Source organism: Adiantum capillus-veneris, chromosome 9 (assembly GCF_014529385.1).
Source record: "Adiantum capillus-veneris isolate H3 chromosome 9, ASM1452938v2, whole genome shotgun sequence".
NCBI lineage: Eukaryota > Viridiplantae > Streptophyta > Polypodiopsida > Polypodiales > Pteridaceae > Adiantum > Adiantum capillus-veneris.
In genome coordinates, this window is record NC_140939.1 from 654,695 (window position 1) to 677,720 (window position 23,026).

Below are 23,026 nucleotides of genomic sequence, written 5' to 3' on the forward strand. Positions count from 1 at the left end.
GGAAAGGGTTGTAGAGTACATGACAAAGATGCGTCAAAACCCCTCATATTGGTCCATAGGTCATATTTGACCTTCGAGGACGATAATAAAATCTATCTATCTATCTCTTGTTGTATTTCTTTAGTGAAACCATTTTTGACCTAATGTACAACAACTTACTGTTTTGATCATAACTTCTCTATTTGAACTTTGATTTGGGTAATCTATAACTTCGATTGAAGAGCAAAACGTCCTCTATGCATTGATATGAAAATAGAATTTTGCAAAGCAATTGGAAAGGATTTTTTGGAAAAGTTTACTCTCATATCTTGTTTTGCATACAATGTCTTTTGGTATTTGTAAAGGTTTCTCTTCTTTAATAAAGATCACAACCATTGTAGAAAATGATCCAAAATTTCATAGTATGGAGACATGATTATGACATACTTGATATTAAACATTGCAAGAGAACATGATTATGACATACTTGATATCATTGCAAGAGATCGTAAACAAACATGATGAAAATTTACAGACACTTGTAATTGAAAATGATACGTTAAGAATTTCTATTGTTGAGAATGAGAATTTTAAGAGGGTACTTGAATTCAAACAACACGTTTGATGCAATTTGAAGAGGAATTCAAAGAATATAAATGCTCTTTTGTGTACTTTAATGCTTTAACGGAGCGCATGAGCAAAGTGGATGATGACAATGTATTGAAAGAGGAGAAATTTGACACCATGAGTTGTGATGTATGCAATATGAAAATTATATGTACAAACAAGTTTTGGGTTCATATATATGGTATGAATGTAGTTTTCAATTTCTCTCTCATGCAAGTTATGGCTCAAACAAAAAATGTTGAAAATGTGGATGTAGAGGAGTTGAAGGTATAGGAGCGACGTTTCAAGAATATCATTATTCATGGAATTCCCAAAGAGAAGTCAGAGACATTAAAAAAAAGTTAGAGACGTCTTCTTTTCTTGCAATTGTTATTGAAGATTTCTTCAACACTCACTTTGGTATGTCAAGAGTTATAGTTTATGAATAAAATAGAGTGGATAAACAAGGAGCTCATCGCTTGGGACAACAGTGAATCATATGCACTATGCTAGATGAGACCAAGCGAAACATTATCTTCAATAATAGTTTGATTTATTGAGAGATACAAAATATTCTATATGTAAGATTGCATAATTATGTAACAAAATGCTCGTCTCAAAGCATGAGGAAAAGAATAAGAAAAAACAAAGATATGTCTCATGAAGAAAACATCTCTAAGAAAGAAGAAAGACCTTGGAGAAAATAGGTACATGTGACCTATGAGGTCGAGTTACAATTGAAAATATGCTTTTTGAATTGCAATAAATACCCATGGAATGTGGGAATTGTCATAGATGAACTAACTAATAAAACTGATGCTATACTTCTTGTTGAAACTTGGGAGCATGATGCACAAAGGATCAATGGGATCGAGGAATACAATGTACATTTATTGATGTGGTCAAAGAATCTCAAGCAACAAAGAGGATAATGAGGGGTACCATGTATGATTAAGAAAGGGTTGAAAGATTTTGTATCAATTGTAAAAGATGACAAATATAAACATTATGTATGGTTGAAAATTATGACACAAAAAAATCACCCAATTTTGTAATTAGTTGTTACATTCTTCATCATGATTTCCCTTTTTATGCTTACATGTATAGAGTTGATATGAAGAAGGACATTTATTATTTTAAAAGTGATGGTGAATTGTCTTTGGGGATATGAATGCCCGTATATAAAAATATTAGAACATGATATGCAACAATTTGATATGCCATACATGCATAGAGTTGATATAAAGGACATTTATCAATTTAAAAGTGATGGTGAATTGTCTTTGGGGATATGAATACACATACAAAAATATTACAACATGATATGCAACAATTTGATATGCCATTTACTTCAAGGAGTTGGAGGAATTTTACTTGTATGATCGTACTTCAATGGATGAGAAAGAGTTGTATTACTATGAATAGTACGGGTATGCTTATAGATATAAAAAACACAATGAGGATAGTAAGATTGACTATATGCTACCCTTTGTAGCCATTATATATCACATAAAGAGTTTTACACTTGGTCAATGGGCCTCAAAATCAGATTATTGAACCTTATTATTGACCTTACATGTGGAGAAACAAGTGAGCATGAAAATCTCATCGAAAGTGAGGAAAACTTATCTTTTTGGATAGATTTCAAGAGAGCACAGATATATATTGAAATGGTTGAGCAAAATTTATGGATGGCAAAGTTCCAATATATTAGACCATTGAGTTGTAAATGGCAAGCTTTCAAGAAATTTATTTATTCTTTTGTCAAAGAATTCTTTTTTATAAATCATATCCATGGTATCAACAAAGACAGATCACACAAAATATGGTTTGATAAAGAGTGTCAAGATGTTCGAAAGTCCTAGATGTACATATGAACAAAGATAACTACTAAAGTCATTTTTGTGCATATAAGGCATTTATTCAAGAGAAGAAAAGAACATGGAAAGTAAAACGTCAATTTTTTGAAGTCCAAGAAAAGACACGTGCATGTAGAAGATTTTGGAGAAGCTTAAAGGACAAACAGCTTGAATCTTATGGATATGTACACTAAGAGCAACCAAATATAAAAAGAATGCCATTTTATGGTTCACTTCCATACATATCTTGTTTTTTAGTATTGAAGATGTGTATGATGGGCTTGAAAAGTCGATCACTCACAAAGTGCGATATCTTCAATGTATCAATTTAAAAATGACCAAAATGGAAGATATATCATGTGATTGGATGTGAGATATGCTCAACTTTGTACTTCAATATGATATGCCTTATAATTAGAGTACTAATTGTGTCAAGCCTTTGATAAAGGGAAGGGATGTAAAGAATGTAAATAATTATCAAACTATAATAATTGGGTCTATGGCAAAGTTATTTGGGTACATAATGGAGCTAAAATTGAGTGATTGTGGTGGAAAAATGACAAGCATGCAAAGAGATAATTGGGTTTTTGTCAATGTCATAGTATTGTTGACTATCTTGTCACTTTTTGTGTTCTCGTGAAGGAAAGTCAATTGAAAGAAAAATGATTGTATTATTGGATGTATGCATGATAAGATGCACCCACTTTGAACAGTTTTTTTTAGCAAAACTATCAAAAAACAATCTTTTTTTTTATACTACTACCACGTATATTTGACTTGCTTGCACGTACTTGAAGAGGCAAGATTTGGTATCCACACAAGACACATAGTGTTAAACACTATGAAAATTTATGATCTTCAATTTTCCAAATCAAAATGAAAATTTTAGTGTGCAAGGACTACTCTGGTTTAGCCTGTCATGCCCTGTCACAACACTATAACCTTGATGAAAACATACATAGATCTTTAGATGTACTTCTTTACTGAACTTGCTCTTTTGCACAAATTATTCACTTGATAAGCAGTTTAACTTGACTTTTTGGTAATTTTTTGGGTCTCTATGTAATTATTATTTATTTCTCTCTGTTAGAATTACTATTTACAAAAGCCATAATATTTTACACCAAATATCTAATGATGTATATATTATTTTGCAAGATCCAATGGTCATTTGATAGATTTTTTATCCGAAGAATTTGATCATGTAAAAAGGTGAAATCTTGAACGTTTCAAAATAACAAAGTCTATTCAGAGGATCTTGAGATAGTCTTTAAAAAGTTCTAATGTATAGTATAAATTGCCACTCATTTTGATTTTCATGTATCTTATGACTCTTACCATAAGCTCCTTATGGAAAAACATTTGAGTCGATTTGAGTTAGGGAAATACATTTTTTCACTATTTAATTTTTTTCACTTACACAATTAACTTAGCAATTTATTTTAAGCTCTAATGAACATTTTTCAATTCAAATTTCACATCAAGCAACGAATGACGCCAATGTTTTGAAGCATGAACAACAATTCTTAATTCCAAATCATGCACATGATATTTCACTTCATGTCCTCTCAACTTCTTAGATCATATGCGACAACTCTTCCCTCATGATATAAGACACACCCCATTTGTTCACCATACTTGCATTACATGTTACCAAAAAAAGTTTCCCAAAGTTTTGGAATTTTCAAAATATAATTTTCAGCCACCTTTTCTTTTAGTGTTTCAAATGCATCTTGACATGCTTCAGACCATACATAAACCTTGTTTTTCTTTGTTAGTTAAGCTAAAGGACTCGCAATCTTTGAAAAATTCTTAATATGCACATGTTCATACTGTGCTAATCCCATAAAACTCCTCACATCCCTCACAGTTTTTGGTGTTGGCCATTCTACAATTGCCTTGATCTTATCAGGATCCATTCGAACTTGTTTGGGATCATCTTGGGCCCTTTAAATTGGACGCCTAGTAAAGTTCTTAAAATGCTAATGAAGATTTGACCAAGCTAATGGCATGGGCCTAAAAATATATATTTGCATTTCCTCTAAAAAGAAAACAGGTCTCAATCATATCTAGCCACTAGATCCTCTCAACTTTTTGGATGTTAGTGCATCCCTACATACCACTCCCTCACTTTTGAATTTAAAAATTTTAGTCACTCCCCCCCCCCCCCGCGGGATTGGAGATGCTGCAAATGACTTTCTCTCTCTAAAATGAGTTTGGGGGATTATGCTTGGGTTTAGGCTTCTTTACCTCTCTAGAAGCTATAGCCTGTATATATGAAGCTCCTCTACCTCCCTCTCTCTCTCTCTCTCTCTCTCTCTCTCTCTCTCTCGTAATAGCTCACCATAACTCTGTCTCTCTCTACTGTGGATTGGTGCAGACTTGCACATCCTTGCAAGCTCCATCTCCATCTCCACCTCCATCTCTAGCTCCACCTTCATCTCCACCTCCACTTGCACCTCCATTTTCAACTCCATTTCCATGTCCATCTTGAGATGCACCTACACCTTCATCTCCATCTCCATTTCCGTCTTCATTTCCATCTCCATCTTCAGCTACAATGGCTATGCAAGACATCACCAACAAGCCTTCAAAGTTCATATTACATGTTGATTTGGAGCAGGAATTCAACTTTGGCGAAGCAATCGAGACAGTGGGTCTATTCGGATGGACATGCTATGATTACAAGGGAGGAAAGCCTTTGACCTTTGGACGGATGGTGCAATTTACCCCCTTAATCCTCAGATAGGTGCATCTCCACCATTCCACAACATCAGACAACTCTTATGCTTTTTGGGTGACAGCTACCACAGATTGTTAGGCTATTGCGAGAGGCTTTACACTTTGTACTTGCAAGAGATCTCGGCACGTAATCAGATTCAAACAAAACTAGACATACTGTAAGTCACAAGCTTATCTGAAAAGGAGCAACTTTGGGCATCAGCCTTGATGGCAAAGGAGAAATTCATGATGCAAGTAGTAGAATTAAGGAAGCAAGTTGCAAAGCAAAAGGTGAAGCTTGACAACGAAAAAGAAAGAATCGATTGAGTTGTAGAAAATTACATGCATCTTCGGCATTCCACTCGAAATCTCAGGCGGCATGTTGACCATTTCACTCACCTTCCTATGGGATTCAAAAAGAGACAACAAAAGTACAGGGCTATGGGGCTCCTTGTTAAAATGGAGGCGTTCATAAGAGACGTGTGCACCAAACAAGGTAGGAGCATGTTGTAGGAGTGTAATTTGTTAGTAGAATTTAGTAATTGACTCCTTTTCTATTTGCTTTTTGCAAAGAATGTGAGAACAATTCTAGGTTGCAAAAGTACCAAGGAGTCGGTCAATGTGTCCATATTTCGGCACATGGTTGATGAGAAAGAAATTCTAAATATAATCTCTGATGTTGTAGACGCTACATTGCAAAAATCCCTTCAAAAAGTGTTGCTGAAGGACTTTCAAAATATTATTCCTCCTTGTGACATGCTTATAGTGTGTGACTCAGCCAAGGAAGTGATAAGGGATAGAAAGCAGTGTATACATGCATAACAGGACATCTATGGAGATGGATCGATCAATGTTACCAACCCCATACAATATGGCTATGCAAGAAAAAGTGCAAACAATGATGTTTCAACCCTGCTAGGTGGGTCTAAGTGGGTAGATAGCAACATGCCAATGTCCTCAAATAATTTTGTTTACAACAGGTTCAACAATCTTTACGTTGAAGTAGAAGCCTTGCAACGAGCTATGATCCAACATTACGATATCACAATAAAGGAGATAGGTGGAAAAGCTATATTTGTGTTAAAATTAGATGAATGTCAGGTTGTCAAAGGCCATAGGGTGGAACACACAAGCCTCACACTGATGAGCAGGGCACTAGTGGGAAAGGGGTTAGAATGTGTAGAGGCAGTCGAGTCGCTTGGCAGGAAGCAACAAAGGCAAGATTTTTATGGGGTGTAATCAGAGAAGAACATATGGTGGCAAGCGGCTTCCACACTTCCACACAAGTGCCATGACTATTTGAAGTGGTATTTCAACAATTCAATTATTCAAGAAATAATAGATCGACAATAGAATGGGGAACTCCTCAATGTCCCTAGCATTGGCGAGTTTGAAATAGAGTGGCACCTTGGTGAAAAATTGAAGACCTTAAAATGCATGTTGGGCACTAAGAGCGGCGCAAATACTTTATCTCCATGCATTTTCTGTTGCCATGCAAAGATGCCTAGGGGATCCATTGGGGAAGGGCACAGGGGTCGGAAGATCAAAATTTCGTAAGCAAGCAGGGGATAGGAGCCCAAGAACAAGAATCAAAAGGTAAGTGGAGGGCACGTGTGGTTCAATGGCATCATGACTTGCGACCAAAGCAAGCCACCATCTCGTGCAAAGGAGGATCCAGATTGGCATCCCATTATTTCGATTCTCCTTAATTGAGTGCATATGTGTTCCTTGCATTTGAGACTTAGAATTTTGGACAAGTTGCTAATGCTCCACATAAATTATGCAGAGCTAGAGTTGTGGAAAGCGGTGTGCATTCATGCACTTGAAATGACTTTGTCATCGTGGCTTCTCACGTAGTAACGATTGTAATTTCCACTTTTTGGAGCATATTAATGATAAATTGTATTTTTTTTAAAGTTGGGTCCTATAGATGTTAAAGTGAGTTTTTAAAGTCTTGCTCTCTTGCCCTTTGAATATCTTGTTGATCCCGATCAAAGTTTTGTTGCCATGGTGGGAGGTGAGAGTAGGGAGGAGGAGACGAGAGGGAGAGAGAGAGAGAGAGAGAGAGAGAGAGAGAGAGAGAGAGAGAGAGAGAGAGAAGTATCTGATTATAGAAGCAAAGAGGTCTTACAAGGCACTCCAAGAGTGATGATACCCACTCAAAAATATTGCTAAGGTCTTAAGAACAGAAGTCAGTACAAAATACAAGAGACATCAAGAAGAGAGGCCTAACACATATTCACAACTACTCATGGATGAGCAGTTGGTTGATCTCATAGAGAAGGTTTGTAATAGCATGATTCAAGAAGTCTATGAGAAGTTCTTGAGCGACGCGAGGAGGACGAAGGAAGAACAATGGAGGGCAAGGATGGAAGAGGAAAGCCACCTTGCAAGGGAGAGAGAAGAAGAAAAAAAGAGAGCGAATGAGAAAAGGTACAAGAAGGCCACCCAAAAGAGCCCCTGAAGCTGCCCTAGAAGAGTCCAAAGAAGGCCAAACAACCCCTAGCTAAAGCAACAAGTGAAAGTAGTCACGCACCAAGAGGGAAGACGGTGAAGAAGAGAAAAAATCCTCCACAAACTGCAGAGAAGGCCAACCAGTGTGATGAGAGGTGCAAGAAGTACCACAACGATTATGCCCCATTAGAAAAATTTGGAGGTCATTTAGAGGGCCATATGAAAGAGAGAGAAAATAGAGAGCATCCAATGAGCTTCAGGGCTACGTTACATAGGAAAATACGTGGAAAGACTCAAGGAATAGGAAAATACTTTAAAAACTTTCACGAATCTAGGATTGTGGCATCGTAACTTCTTTGCTTTTACTGAGCTGTTAGGTGCATGTGTGGTCCCACTGCTGATATTCTCTTATGGTCATTAACGTACTGGAGGGTGGCCATTAAGCCTGCACAAGATATTGAAATTGTAAAACACTTTTCCTCCATTAGGATACTTTCAAAGTGAATCTCCCTCCACTAAAGCTTTTCTCTCAGAGCTATGGCTTCCACGTCTTCCCGCCCAAGAAGCTCTAGGTGTTTATGGTCTCTCACCAACTAGGAACACCTACACTTTGCCTAGAAGGCCAAGTAGTAGCATAACATCAATTACAATAGCAACTGCAATAAGTGCAGAGAACCAATGGGTTGGACAAAGGATAAGCAAAGGTTCATGGGTCCTAATGCAACCAAGAAGAGCCAAGAGGTCTAGTGCTATCAATGTTTACCGCTTAGCATGGAAGGCCAGAGTGTTGGATTTCAAAGTTGAAATCGGCAAAATATCTGTAAAGGAAGTTCTTGTTCAGCATGTATTTACCCATCCAGATGTGATAGCAAACTGTGGAAATGTGTAAGATATACATCAATCACGTTGCAATTGTAAGTATTCTTCACATCTCAACTGCATTTGATTTGTCATTTCACTTATTGATACTCTCAGTTTAAATTTTGTTATATATTTTGCAACGTTTATCCCTCTTCTTATGAGCAATGGCTCCATTCTTCACATCTCAACAACATTAGATTTGTCATTTTCACTTATTGATACTCTTAGTTTAACTCTTGTTATATATTTTGTAGATGTTTATCCCTCTTCTTATGAGCAATGGGAGCCTGTGGAGTGCATAATAGGCCTCTTCCTTGTCGTTCATGCCCACATTGGTTCTCTACAGTATTCAGGGAGAACCAGCAAAAGCCTGGTTGATGAAGGAATATTTTTCTATGACCACTTCTACCAACTCTGCCCATGGAATAAGAATGGTATGTTGGTGAAAGTGCCACTACCAACCGACTGGAACACTGTGGACTGGCCAGTTTCTTAGGGAACAATGGTGGAGGCAATGTGAAGTAAGCTCTAGAAGGATATATAGAGGTATCTACGTAGCTCTATTCCCACCAAACTGGTTAGGATTGCAAACTTTTGTCCTGCTCCACTGTTCATAGAGTTGTTTCATAACTACAATATACGTGTTATGAAAACTATGTTCGTGTGCAAGTCATTTTAGCAGTCATCCTGTGACAAACTTCTTGACAGAGGATGGTATGTAAAGGAAGAGATTAGCATACGGTGTGAGGTCACGCTTGACACTCTAGTTGTCAAGTACATGATTGCAAGCCAATCACTGTTAGTCTCCTTTTGGTATATGCGATCACAAATGCTCAAAGGTAAGTACATTCCTATGGTCCAGGTTTCTGCAGGTTTGGAAGACAACCCTGTTGTGGGTGTGGAAGTGTTTGGTAAAGAGCATGGCCTAATGTTGGTGGTTACAATAAGGGAGCTATGCAGTCTTCTGCAGTTGCTGCATGACATAATTGAAGAGTCAATGGACAGGGACCTTTCAGATTTTTCCTTTTTCCTAGCTGGCCGTAAGCTGATGCGGCGTAGGGAGAAAGATATTTTGTACAAAGAGTTGGATGGTCGGGTTGAAATAGTGTCAATGTAATAGAGATTCTTGTAAACCCAAATGTATATGAGTGACTTTCAATACATGAAGTTTTTTTGAGCTCATTTGTCAATTGTGGTCTGTGAATATAAGTGTTCTTGAAATACATTTCTTTAGCCATTGCCACATATCTCTCTCTCTCTCTCTCTCTCTCTCTCTCTCTCTCTCTCTCTCTCTCTCTCTCTCTCTCAATGTAAGGCAACACAAAGACATGATAGAAGAGTCATCTTAATTCATTAGAAAGTACAAACTCGTCCGTGAACATTGGATTGAGGTACAATTTTTGTAAGTATGGAATCAAAATGTCTTCAAGGTAAAAATAAAAGGTATGCCCTTTAAAAGAGGGTGGTGAGATAGTTGTTCCTGGTGGATTTAGTCTCCCTTTTCAGGAGTATCATCAATCAGTAGTGTATTATTTTCATCAAAGGGTACATCGATTTGGTTGAACGGTTTGTACAAAAGATGTAAGTTGGGTTTTTTAGGTTTTTAGTGGCCCCCGATGCTAACGCATCTTCTCTGATCATACAAAAAGGAAAAATCTCCCATATGAACACCGGATACAACACAAACTATTCTAACTAGTGGAAACAAGTTTTACGGTTGCACTGAAGACCATACGGCAACTCTGAAGCGCAGAAGAAGAAACTGAATAAATTCTTTTGTTCGTGGACGAACCACAACTCGACGAGTACCCATCCGAAATGTTTGGAAATCCTCGTAGGTGTCTTTATACCTAGAGGCAGACGCATCAGCAGCAATCCATTGATGTCCAAGATAATCAACCTCTGTAAAAGTTGACAAGTACATATAAGTAGTTAGAAGCTGAACATATTTTTCCATTCTTGAATAGACATTACCGGAACAACCATATCTACAGGTAGCAAGGGTCCATACTGGGTCTCTATAGTGTTGTTGTTGTTGTTGCTATCCTCTGCTTTTGCTTCGTCGTCGTAGTCATCGTTCTCATCTTCATCAAGGGTCTCCCCTATGGCTCTTTGTGCCTCATCAGTTCGCTTGTCTTCCATGGTTTCCTCCAAGGTCTTTTCTTCACCCTCTGTTGGCCGGCTTGCCTCATCCATATCCTTTTGGGGCTCCTCCATTGGCTGGATTGCCTCATCCATAGGCCTGCTTTCCTCATCCATGCTTGCGTCATGCAAAGGCTCAGATTGCCTCATCCAGGGTCGCATCCATGGGATTTTGGGGCTCCTCCTGAGACTGGCTTGCCTCGTCCAGGGCTTTTGGGACTCCTCTTGAGACTGGCTTGCCTCATCCAGGGTTTCCTCCATGGGCTTTTTTGGCTCCTCCTCTGGCCTACTCCCCTCCTCCATTGTCTCCTCGCTGCTTGTGTCATCCAAAGGCCTGCTTGCCTCATCCAAGGTCGTATCCATGGGCTTGTGGGTCTCCTCTTGAGGATGGCTTGCCTCATCCATATACCTGCTTGTCTCATCCAGCGTCTCCTCCATGGGCTTTTTTGGCTCCTCCACTGGCCTACTTGCCTCTTTCATTGTCTGCTCCATAAGCCCCTCTGCTTGTACACTAGCACCTTGTATATCCTCGTTTGACCTTTTTGTGTCCTCAACCCTTTCATCTTTGGCTGGTATGACCTCCTCAGTCCATTGTGGTTCCATTGTGTCTGATGCAGGGGCTTGTGGTGGCGGCTTGTCACGTATTGTCATATAGATTATGCAGTCATCCAAGCAGCTATCTTCAGCTTCTAATACTCTGGGATTCGACATAGTGAGCAGGTGTTGTATTAGAGTTGCCCGATATCTTTACAAATAATCATATGTGTAGTTCTCCACAGCACTCTGCAAAATTGAAAGACCACATAGTGAGAAGTCTTGTATAAAGAAAACCAAAACTGACTCAATGCATTGCCAAATGGTTACCTTAGTCATGAAAGGTTGTAATGCAAAGTAGCTTTGCAGGAAATATTCTGCATGGAGAAGACATCTCCAGCTGCAAGAAGTTGCATCGGTTTGATTTGGTACAGGCACATCTTTGATTGGGGCCTTGTATAGTTCGTACCTTCCAGATAGCTTGCCATAAGCAAGCAACAATCTCTTTACACAACTGCATAAAAGAGTATCAGGATGTTAGCTTGAGGCTTTCAAATTTAGATGGATATCCATAAGAAACACTTTCTGATACATAACAATTACAGCCTAATTTCATGGTGGGTTCCTTTTATTGAATTGAACACCCACACTGCTGGCTGGTCAACATCAAGGCATATGAGACTCCAGTGATGGTTGTTCTCATAAGGAAAGATGATGACGGTTACTTCCAGCATAGCACAGTGGGAAAAAGAACTTTCGAATGTGTTAAATAGAGTGTTCTTCTGTCTAATAATCACAGACATTTGTGGATCAAGAAGAAACACCTCCGTGTGGTGTGTAGTGGAAGTTGACTTTTGATCAAACTGCAAGGAGTGTACCTGATTTAGTACACCTATCATTTGAGTTTTCAAAGTTAGAAAAATATTAAAACTTACTTAAGACAAATGTAGAAAATTGAATCTGTTATCTGAGCATCTATATCCAGCAATATATTAACGTCCATTGTATCCAGAGCCAGCTTTCTGGCTCCATCTATAAATGGTATCTCTACAAGCAAACCATCCTTCATTGATAGTAGAGTATCTTTGTTGCTGGCATCTATGGAGCGGGTCACATTGCATTCTCTTTGCCTATGGGACTCCACTGCTGCTTTCGTTTTCTCCTTGTGTTCTGCTTCCCTTATGTCTTCTGTTTGGCGAGCAGCTCTCTGCACTTGCCCTTGTATTAACATCATGTGTGACATCTACAACTGTGACTTGTGGCAATAGTTCAGGGGGGTATAGCAAAATTTCCCTCATTTTCTTATCCCTGCAGTCATTGGGTACCAGGAGTTTGTCATACCTCCACCTTACCCTTTTTAGTGTCTCGCTATCTTTGTCCATTATAGTCACCCTGTGGGCATGGGCTGCTACAATGGTCATGTCACTGAAGTATTCAAGCAGGAAGTCCTCTGCTGCTTCCTGTAGAGCCATCAGTGCAACCACTTTCCACCTTTTAGTGCCCCAGATCGCTTCCTCACAAATGGACCTCTCTGGAAGGGCAGCTTTGGTATGCACAAATCAACACATTTCTGCACCTTCCTGATTTCTCTGAAAAGTCCCATGCAGCTTTGTAACTTCTTCATCCTTGGACCTTTCAAAATCTTACTTAGTTTTCCAGGTCTCTTCTTTGGGGTTGCAGATCTACTACTTGCCTTAGCTGCTAACCTTGGTCCCTTGCCCCCCTTTCTTGCAGTGTCCTTTGTTCTAGCCATCCCACTGTATACAAATAGAAGAGTCTCTCTCTCTCTCTCTCTCTCTCTCTCTCTCTCTCTCTCTCTCTCTCTCTCTCTCTCTCTCTCTCTCTCTCTCTCTCTCTCTCTCTCTCTCTCTCTCTCTCTCTCTCTCTCTCTCTCTCTCTCTCTCTCTCTCTCTCTTTTCGAAGCTAGGGTTTCGCCAAGGCTCTGCTGCCACAACTCCCCGCTGGGCACAGGGCAACATCTTGTGGGGGGGTTACGTTTTAGCTTCTACCCCCCTCACGCCAGCACTAACAGGTCGGCCCCGCTCGAAGCTGCTACTACAGTGTCGTCCATGGCACACTGCTCGAAGTTGCGGCTGTCGTCCTCGGCGCATTGCCCAGCCCTTCTAGCAATACACAGGTCTTCAGCTTCAGCAGCGCCATTCTGTCGTCCTCGGCAGTCTGTTCGAAGCTGCAGCCTCGGTCGTCCTCGGCACTCTGCCCAGCCCGTCGAGCACTACACAGGCCCTCAGCAACGGCGGTCACGAACATCAGCAGCAACAGATTCGCCCTCAGCAAACCCTGTCGCCGACTCAGGCCGCCACCTTGGACTTCATCCACTTAGTCTCTTCGTTTGTAGGTTAGGTCTTTTGACCCGTAGCACCAGTTCGCATGCAGTTTTGCGACAATGACTACTCCTAGCACTCCGGCTTCATGTGCTCGCAAAATTTTTCTTGTTGTGCCAGCTGCCCCCAGGAAGGACTCCTTCGTCCGTCAAGAAGCCAGAATATCGGCTCTTGAGACCCAAATCCAAGAGCTCATTAGGGTAAACGTAGCCCTCAAGAAATGCCTACACAAGCTCGAGGTCACAAAGGAAGAAGAGAGCCAGGCTCTCCTTACAAAAACATGAGAGGTTGAAGCCTCCATTGCGGAGTCTGTCACAAAGGTCCAAAAGGAAGTCCGAGAAGTCACAGAAGGCATCACACAAAAAATCGGCACCGAGTTAAAGGACGCCCTCCAAGAACTCCAGCTACGAGAATCCCTCGGTCTTAAAGTAAGGATCGGAGGGCTCCCATCACCATGGTGCACCACCGAGGACACTCTCGAAGAAGCGATCATCAAGCTAAATGACATCCTGCAGCCAATCACTATTGAGCCCAACACAGTCTCTTGGCTCAATGACACAAACAGACGCTTTCCACCTGGGCAATGCACACTTACCTTCAAGGACAAAGAAGAGCGGTTGAGGCTTTTACGCCAATCCCGCCTCCTCAAGGGAACGAATTTTTGGATCTTCGAGGAGTTAACTACAAACCAACTCAAACTCAAAGCAAGCGAGCTCAAGAAAATTCATGAGGCTCATAAACAAGGAAAGTGGGAAGTCTATCGAGATGGGTGAGCTCTCATTCAGGATTTTTGAACTCCCAAGAAGACCCCGTTGCTATCGGCAACAATAACCACTTAGGATTTTTCCCCCTTGTTGTGTCATTTTGTCCCCCTCCTTCCCATTTTAGGATACGCGGGTCATGTGCCCATTTGTATGACTCCCTTAAAAGCTAGTACTCCCACGTAGAGTCTTTACACCCACCAATTGAGTTGTACCAGTCATATGATGGAGCTATCTTTGTAATTTGTGTTTTTGGTCCCATAGGTCATATTTGACCTCCGAGGACGATAATCAATCTATCTATCCATCTATCTATCTATCTATCTCTCTCTCTCTCTCTCTCTCTCTCTCTCTCTCTCTCTCTCTCTCTCTCTCTCTCTCTCTCTCTCTCTCTCTCTCTCTCTCTCTCTCTCTCTCTCTCTCTCTCTCTCTCTCTCTCTCTCTCTCTCTCTCTCTCTCTCTCTCTCTCTCTCTCTCTCTCTTTCCTTTTCACTAACGACGCACGGAGGCGTATTTTATTGTCATAAAATTCTTTCACGCGTGCCGTTAGTGATGAGATAAGTTTTGGTGAGAGACAGGGAGAGTTTTGGGGGGGGGGGGGGGAGAGAGAGAGAGAGAGAGAGAGGGGGAGAGAGAGAGAGAGAGAGATAGATAGATAGATAGATAGATTTTATTATCGTCCTCGGAGGTCAAATATGACCTATGGGACCAAAGTTACATGTGATGTAGTATATGTATGGCTGATGAGTGACTCTCGATGCTCCAAAATTGTAGTGATGAGAGTCGCAATGGAGAGCCCACACTTTGGCTGGGAGAGGAAAGTGTGTAGGTCTAAGTTATGGCTGAAAATGTGAGAGAAGCAAGTTCGGATGTGATCAAAAGCTGAGCACTCTAGTAGTGTGTGGTACTCAGACTCTCGAACTTGCAGTGAGCATAATGTGCACAATTGATTTGACTCTTCTCCATTGCCCCAACGCCCTATCTCGCATCGAAGGAAATGGGAGCTAAGCCGAATTGCTGCGATAGTGCGTATCGCGGACAAGGGAATAGGCTCAAGCATGTAAGTGTGAGTACGGTTTCCTCTCTCAGCGAAGAACATGGTTTTGTAGTTGGGGGCAATATAGGTGGTGTAATGTATGAAGCGTGACCCACCGGATTTCTCCCAAGCCGTAATACATTGGCGTTGTAGAAAAGCTTCATTCACTTGAGAGTCAATTGAAGCATCATGTAGCAAGTGTAATGCATCCCATCTCCCAAACCACTTCTTTATGTCTTGCATCCATCCCGTGCTCAAGATCTTGCTTTTATGTGTCTTTTGAACTTTTTTGCTTGCTTCCCATGCAATTGTAGGAAGTCGATGTGAGGGGTTTTGACGCATCTTTATCATGTACTCCACAACCCTTTCCATGCCCATAACCTCAATTGGAAGAGATCCCGACTCAAGAAGTAGGAGCATATATGGTGTTTGTGTCTTAACTTGGAGAAAGTTTGTAAGAAAACGTTTTTGGACATTCTCAAACTCTTTCCAAGTAGACTTTGAGATGCTCCCACCCCACACTTCAACTCCATAAAGAAGAACCGGTGTCACCAATGCATCAAAAAGATACTTCTTGAGAACCCAACACTTGATGTTTCCCACATTACACATGTTCTCAAATGCATAATATGCTCTCTTTCCCGCTTCCAAACGACGCATAGCACATTCATGCCACTTGTGATTGGATGGAACCTCAAGGCCAAGGTACTTAAAGCTCTCAACAACTTCAAGTGTCTCGTTGTTGTACACAATGCATGGCTTCTCCTTATGGTTGGTTTTCACAAGCATAACCTTTGTTTTGGATTCATTTACAATCAGCCCACTATGCAAGCAAAAGTTCTCAAGGACAACCATAAGCTTTTGTGCATCTTCTAAAGTGTGTGCTAGAAGCACTACATCATCCGCATACAACAAAAGCATGATTACCACATTGCAAATAGTGACCTCTTCAATGCCTTCTTCTTGCATAAAGTCAAGTACCATTTGTTCCAATTGATCGATGCATAGACCAAAGAGAGTTGGTGACAATGGACATCCTTGTTTAACCCCAATAGTGCTTACAAAAATTTCTGAAATTTCTCTTCCCATGCGCAATTGACAAATCACCTTCTCATAGATTCGAGAAACCGCAAGCATAAACTCACTTGGCACTTGGAGTTCTTCCATCCTTCTCCACAAATTGTTACGTGGAATCATATCAAAGGCTTTCTTAAAGTCCACAAAACAACAATACAATCGCTTGCCTTTCAACCGACTTTCCTCCATGAGAACACGAAGAGTGACAAGATGATCAATGGTGCTATGGCATCGACGAAAACCCGCTTGTCCCTTTGCACGCTTGTCATTCTCTTCAGCCCAATCACTCAATTTCATCTCCATTATGCACCCAAATAACTTTGCCATAAGAGACCCAATCATTATAGTCCGGTAGTTGCTTACATTCTTTACATCCCCTCCTTTATGCAAAGGCTTAACCCAATTAGTACTCCAATCATAAGGCATACCATGTTGAAGTGCAAGGTTGAACATATCACACATCCACTCATGGGTAAAATCTCCCGTCCATTTGATCATCTCCGGCTTGATACCTTGAAGATCTCCCGCTTTGCCAGTGGCCAACTTTTCAAGCCCACCGCATACATCCTCAATAGTAAAAAAAGACGGCATACATGGGAGTGAACCATAAAATGGTATTTTTTCAGTATTTTCTTGCTCATATAATTGCCTACAATGTGTGTACATATCCACTAGACTCAAGTTACCAAAATTCTCAACCCGCTTGCCTCTCAAGTTTCTCCAAAATCTTCCACATGCATGTGCCTTTTCTTGGACTTGAAATTCTTGTTGCTTTACTTCCCATCTTCTTCTCTTCTTTTGAATCAATGCCTTGTATGTATGCAAATGACTTTGATAGTTGTCTTTGTCCATAGTTGCATCAAGCTTTATCAAGGACTTTCGAGCATCTTGACATTCTTTATCAAACCACCTTTTGCGTGATCTATCTTTGTTGATACCATGGAGATGCTTTATGGCAAAGCATTCTTCCACACAAGAACAAATAGCTTTCTTGAAAGCTTCCCATTTAGTTTCCAATGGTGCATCACATTGAAGCTTTGTCATCCATAATTTTTGCTCAACCATTTCAATGTACATTGGTGCCCGTTTGAAATCCATACATAGTGATAACTTCTCTTTCCTTTGGCTGAGATTATCATGCTTAGTTGCTTCTCCACATGAAAGGTCAATACATAAGGTGCGATGGTCGGATTCCGGGGTCCATTGACCAAACATAAAACTCTTTATGCGATACATGATGGCTTCAGAGAGTAGCATATAGTCAATCACACTATCCCCATTATGTCTTCTACATGTAAATCCATTGGTTCCACTCCACAAAGATACACCATTGGCAATGAGCATACCCGTGCTATTACTCATGTGTAAAAGTAAATTTCCATAGTGATCCGGCTCTCTCTCTCTCTCTCTCTCTCTCTCTCTCTCTCTCTCTCTCTCTCTCTCTCTCTAAAGCAGACCAAAACACACACACACACACACACACTCCCTCTCTCTCACTCATTTTCTCTGCCTCTCCACAGTCCTAAAGGCGTGCGTAGAGACATCCAAAGGGTAGTTGGTTGTCTCTGCACGCCTTTAGTACACACACACACACACAGACAGAGAAAGAGAGAGAAAGAGAGAGAGAGAGAGAGAGAGTCTGTGTGTGAGTGTGTGTGTGTGTTTGTAAGAGAGAGATATGGAAATTTCTTGTGAGACAGAGAAAGAGAGAGAGAGAGAGAGAGAGAGAGAGATAGAGAGAGACCTTTGAGAAAGAGAGAGTGATAGAGAGAGAGAGAGACAGGGAGACCTTTGAGAAAGAGAGAGAGAGAGAGGGCCAGACCTTGGTTTTTGTTGTCACAGAGAGACTGTCTAGTTGACTTTGCTATGTCTCAGTCTGTCTCTCTTTCTCCTTGCAGACCCACTCTCTGTTGCGGACTCTCACTCTCTCACTCTCTCTCACTATCTCTGTTGCTCTGTCTCTCACTCTCTTTCACTCTCTCGGTCTCTGTCTTTCTCTCTCATACTTTTTAGGTTTCACTCACTAACCGTTATCGATAATCGCGCCGCATTAAATGACCAAACCCACGGTCGGATACTGATTGATATCCGTAAAGATACTATTTTTATGTCACATGTGGGGCGCTGTCGGGTGTTAACTGTAACACGTCTCTAGAGGGAGAGAGAAAGAGAGCGAAAGAGAGAGAGATAGATAGATAGTTATATTATCATCCTGGGAGGTCAAATATGACCTATGGGACCAAATGAACATGTCACGTGGTGTGAGTGGAGTTCATAAGTGACTCTCGATGCTCAAAAATGGCTAAAATGAGCGTCGCAATAGAGAGTCCACATCGTGGTTGGGAGAGGAAGGTATGTAGGGAGAGATCATGGCTGAATATATGGGGAAAAGAGGACCTAATGTGGTCAAAATCTGAGCACTCAAGTAGTGTGTGGTACTCACTCTCTTGCACTTGACGAGGGCATAAGGTGCAAAGTCGCTGACACTCCTCGCCAGTGCCCCAACGTCCTGTCTCGTAGCGTAGAGAATGGGAGCTAAGACGAATGGAGGCAATGGTGCGGATCGCACTCAACGGGATGGGCTCAAGGATGTAGGAATGGGTTCGGTTACCTCGTTTTGAGAAGAAGAGAGATTTGTAGTTTGGGGCAACGTGTGTGGTGTAATGGCTGAAGCGAAAACCTCCGGATTTCTCCCAAGCCATGATACATTGGCGTTGTAAGAAGGCCTCATTAACTTGGGAGTCGATCGACGCATCCTTGACCAAGTGACATGCATCCCATCTTCCAAACCATTTCTTGATATCAAGCATCCACCCCGAACTTAGTATTTTGCTCTTGCATGTCTTTTGAACCTTTTGACTTGCTTCATATGCGATTCTAGGAAGTCGATGCAAAGGGCTACGTTGTGTCTTACGCATGTACTCCACAACCCTTTGCATGCCCAAGACCTCAATGGGAAGCGATCCGGACTCAAGAAGTAAGAGCATGTAGGGTGTTTGTGTCTTGACTTGAAGAAAGTTGGTGAGAAAACGCTTTTGAACATTCTCAAACTCTTTCCAAGTAGACTTCCCGATGCTTCCACCCCACACCTCCACTCCATAAAGAAGCACTGGTGTCACCAATGTGTCAAAGAGGTACTTTTTGAGAGCCCAACACTTGATCTCTCAAACTCCTTGGGAGGCGTATGCTCCATTGCTCTCTCTCTCTCTCTCTCTCTCTCTCTCTCTCTCTCTCTCTCTCTCTCAGACCAGAATCAGTCCCTCTCTCTCTCTCTGTGTGTGACAATAATAAGTCTCCCTCTCTCTCTCTCCATTTCTCTCTCTCTCTTGCTCAATTTCTGTGTTTTCACTCTACCTGTCTCTCTTTCTATGATTTTCTCTCTCTCTCTCTCTCTCTTTCTAACAATAGCTAGCAGTGTGTGTGTGTGTGTGTGGAAACAAACAAATCTATACTGTTGAACACACACACACACACAAACACACACACACAGAAACTCTCTCTCTCTCTCTCTCTCTCTCTCTACAAAACACACACACACAGACACAGATACACACACACAGGGACGCACTCTCTCTCTCTCTCTCTCTCTCTCTCTCTCTCTCTCTCTCTCTCTCTCTCACAGCCATTTTTTGACCTAGTAGACAACAGTTCACTCTTTTGACCATAACTTGCTCATCCGAACTCCGATTTAGGTGATCTATAGCCTCAATCGAAGAGCACGAAGCCCTCTACGCATTGATGTAAAGAAAGAATTTTTATGTGTAATGGAAGGCTTTGCTGTAATAGCATCTCAGAACTGAAAAAACTGTCAAAACTTTGCATTTTTGTTGCCGACTTGAAGGCAATGTCAGACAAAACTCGCAAGGGTGGAAAAGCCACACTCGCCATGGAGAATGATGCAAAATCTCCAAGGAATTTGGATGCTAATCCAACCACATCGTCTACAACAACGGAAGCAATGATCATGGCTTACTTGATCTCGTTACAAGAAACCGTCAACAAGCAAGGTGAAGAGTTACGCGCACTTGCAATGGAGAATGGTACTTTAAGAGTTCTCGTTGTGGAGAATGAGCACCTCAAGAAGGTTCTTGAAATGCAAACAACATGCTTGATGCATCTTGAGAATGAAGTTCAAGAATGTAAACGCTCTCTTGTTGACATGAATGTAGTGAAAGAGCGCTTGAGCAAAGTTGAGAGTGATCATGTATTGAAAGAGGAAACGATAGATACAATACGACATGATGTATGTGAGATGAGAAATGCATCCAAATCATGGGTTGATATATGTAAGGATAATGTGGTTTCTACATCTCCTATCACGCAAGCCGTTGTCCAAGCAAAGAATGTAGAGAATGTGGACACTCAAGAATTGCAAGAACGACAAAAACGCTCAAAGAACATCGTCATTCGTGGAAGCAAGGAGGAAAGCATGGAAACACCCCAATCTCTTGCGGATGCTATTGAAGAGTTTTTTGCTACACACTTTGGCATGTCAGGAATCATGGCTTATGGTGCACATCGAGTTGGAAAACAAGGAGTCCCTCGCTCGAGAGAAAGACCTATTGTATGTACCATGGCTGATGAGGTAAAGAGAAAGATCATCCTTGACAATGGTTGGATCTACCTCAAAGGAACGGGTTGTAATGTATATGAGGATCGCACTCTTATGCAACAAAATGTACGTCGCAAAGCATACGAGGAAAGAAGCAAGAAGGTTAAGGTATCATCTCAAGAAGAAAAGGCACTTGAGGAGGATGCAAGTCCACCCAACAAATAGGGACACATGATCTATGAGACCAACTCACGCTTGCGAATAAGCTTTTGGAATTGTAACGGGTATCCATGGAATGCGGGAATTGGCATTGATGAGCTTACCAATGACTCCGATGTGATACTTCTTGTCGAAACATGGGAGCATGATGCGCAACGAATTCTTGGATTTGACAAATACGATGTGCATTCTTTGATGTGGGCCAAAAATGCAAAGCAACGAAGAGGGCAAGGAGGCGTAGCATGTATGACCAAAAAGGGTTTGAAAGATGTTTCCATTGTCAAAGAAGATAAGCATAAACGCTACTTATGGCTGAAAATCAGCCCACCAAATAGTCAAGTCATGTTTGTGGCCGGTTGCTACATTCCTCACTATGACTCCAACTTTTATGCTCGCTTGAATATGGATAGAGATCAGCCCTTTGTTGAACTAGAGGAAGACATTGCTCATTACAAGGATCAAGGTGAAGTCATTGTTTTTGGAGACATGAATGCTCGCACAAATATGTTACAACACGACACACAACAAGTCGACATGCCGCATGTATCAAGAAGAGTGGATGACTCATACATGTATAATCGAAGTTCTAATGATGCAAAAGAAGTGGATCACTATGGAAAGTCACTTCTACATATGTGCAATAGTACTGGAATGCTCATTGCAAATGGTGTATCTCTATGGCAAGGCACCAATGACTTTACATGTAGAAAGCACAATGGTGCTAGCGTGATTGACTATATGTTGTTCTCAGAAGCCACTTTAGAATGCATACAAAGCTTTACACTTGGTGAATGGAATCCGGAATCGGATCATAGGATGTTATGTATTGACCTCAAGTGTGGTAAACGGCCCGAGCATGTAGCCTCCAATCATGATGTGAATCATTTGTACCTACGTCTAGACTTCAAACGAGCACTTATATATGCTGATATGGTGGACCAAATGTTAAGCATGATAGAGCATCAAGGGAGCCCAACATTAGAATGCAAGTGGAAAGTTTTCAAAGAAGTAATTTTCTCTTGTGCGAAGGAATGCTTTTCGGCGAAACACATGTCTTGCAAAAGGTCTAAGAAGGGTAGCACCAAGAAGAAATGGTTTGACATGGAATGTAGTCAAGCCCGAAAACACTTGCTAAAATTGGATGCAACCAAAGACAAGGAAGTTTACTCGGAATGTTCACACACATACAAAGCACTTGTTCAAAAGAAGAGGAGAAGGTGGGAAGTCGAAAAACAACTTCTTTTAGCACAAGAGAAAGCACATGCATGTGGCAAGTTTTGGCAAAATCTAAAAGGCAAGCGCGTTGAGAGCTTTGGTGACTTGACTCTTGAGGATATGTATATGCATTGTAAGAACCTCTATGAGCAACCCAATGTTGATAAGATGGAGGGTTGTAGCTCCCTTCCATTTATGTCTCCCTTCTTTACCATTGAAGATGTATGCCGCGCGCTTGAGAAACTTGCTACTCGCAAGGCAGGTGACCTTCAAGGTGTCAAGGCTGAGATGATTAAATAGACAAGCAAGAAAACACGATATTGGATATGCGATATGTTTAACCTTGCACTTCAGTATGGCATGCCTCATGATTGGAGTGCAAATTGGATCAAACCTTTGCACAAAGGAGGAGATGTAAACAATGTGAACAACTATCGCACTATAATGGTTGGTTCTTTGATGGCAAAGTTATTTGGATGTATCATGGAGATGAAGATAAGTGAATGGGCTGAAAAGAATGGCAAACGTGAGCTTGGCCAAGCAGGTTTTCGAAAGCATCATAGCACTATTGACCACCTTGTCACTCTTCGAGTTCTTATGGAAGCGTCTCGATTGAAAGGAAAAAAGTTGTATTGTTGCTTTGTGGATTTCAAGAAAGCTTTTGACAT